A 1,888-nucleotide genomic window follows, 5' to 3' on the forward strand; every position below is an offset into this window, starting at 1 on the left:
AAGTGGGATATAGAGGAAAAGGAGGCAAAAGGGGGCCAAAGAAACATCAAACAGAAGGGAAAAATGCCAGTCTGAACAAATTCCAAGTACTAGAAGAAGAGGAAGAGACAACAAAGTTAGATCAAGTAATGGAAGGTAGCCCTGGGGAGAAGGAGAAAGAAGAAAATAATAGGCAAACACAACATATTAATAAACAGAAAGAGACTACACTAAGCGATGGAGAAATGGATATGGACCAAGAAATGACCCAGAGTGAGATGGACATGGAGGACCATGAACTGCAGGATATTCTTGATAGAGAACACCTAGATCTGGAAGGGCTCTTGAAACAGGGGACCATGGGAGGGGAAGATTCACTACCTCAAGAAGAGTTAAATAGAGTACAACAGCTGTTCCTATGGAAAACTCAGGCTAAAGGGCTGGAAAGGAAAAGAAACAATGAAAGGCAGGGCAACGAAGGTGTGAAAACAATGAAAATCAGACCAGGAGTTTCTCCTAGAAATCCAGGAAGGAAAAGTGGCAGAAAAAAGTAGAATGAGCTATTGATGGAATGTGGAAAGCTACTCCTTTACAAATATTTCATAATGAAGTTCACATCTTGGAATATCAGAGGTCTAGGAAGTAAAAGAAAACAAAGAATACTTAGCAATAGAATGAAACAAGAAGCTCCGGATATGATCTTTATCCAGGAAACTAAATGTTCCATTCAAAAAATAAAAGAAATACACAGTAAATGGCTCAATAAATATGAGTTTCTAGAAGTCAAAGCAGATAAAACAGCAGGAGGTATACTTACTCTTTGGAACCCCCAAAAGATTGGCATAATAGATGCTGAGGCATCTAGGAATTATTTATCTGTGGTTCTTCAGCCTGTGGGAGATAGGGAGACTTATTTGATTACAAATGTTTATGGCCTCCAAAGATCGGATGATAAACTCAGGCTTTTAGATTCTCTTGTGGAATTAAGAGATAGACATGTAGGAGTACCATGGATAATGGGTGGGGACTTCAACATGATCAAATCACTATCGGAGAAAAAAGGTGGAACTAGAACTTTAAGCAAAGACTCTATAGCATTTCAAACTTTTATAGACAATATGAAGCTAGTTTACACTGATATGAGTAATGGCATCTTTACATGGAACAATAAGAGAGGAGGAGAGTCTCAAGTAGCCTCAAAGTTAGACAAATTCATAATCTCAGAGGACCTTATGCTCACAAATAAGGAAATGATAGTGAAAATTCTCCCCTTTGGAGGCTCGAACCATTGGCCTATACAACTTGAGGTTCAGGGCATTGGCACCCCCCAGAACAAACCTTTTAGATTTGAGAATATCTCACTTACCCACCTAGATTTTATCAGCAACATTGCAAAGTGGTGGACAGAACATTTGCAGATTCAAGGTACAAGAATGTTTCTGCTACACAAAAGACTAAAACACATCAAGATCAGACTCAAATATTGGAACAAGAATGAATTTGGTAATATTTTTGAAGCGAAAAAAGCTGTTGAAGGTAAAATGCAAGAACTCAATCAAGCCCTTATCACAGATGGCTTTGATAGAGTAAAAAATGATCAAGTCACCAAGCATCATCAAGACTGGGAGAACTTATGTAAACAAGAGGAGATATTTTGGAGACAAAAATCAAGAGTTCAATGGCTAAAAGAAGGGGAGCGAAACACTAAGTTTTTCCACAGATCCACCATGGCGAACAGATCTCATAACAGGATCTCATTGATCAAGGATGCTAGAGGTCAACTACACAATACCCATGAAGATATAGAAGCTGTGTTGGTTCAGCACTTTTGAAGTATCGCAGAGGAGACTATTTTAGACAGAGCTCATTTTATCAGGGACTTAACAAGGCACATACCTAAGCTAGTAAC

The sequence above is a fragment of the Pinus tabuliformis genome, chromosome 2_1 (assembly GCF_031772625.1).
Source record: "Pinus tabuliformis cultivar Carrire ecotype Pingquan chromosome 2_1, CPIR1, whole genome shotgun sequence".
Taxonomy (NCBI): Eukaryota; Viridiplantae; Streptophyta; class Pinopsida; order Pinales; family Pinaceae; genus Pinus; species Pinus tabuliformis.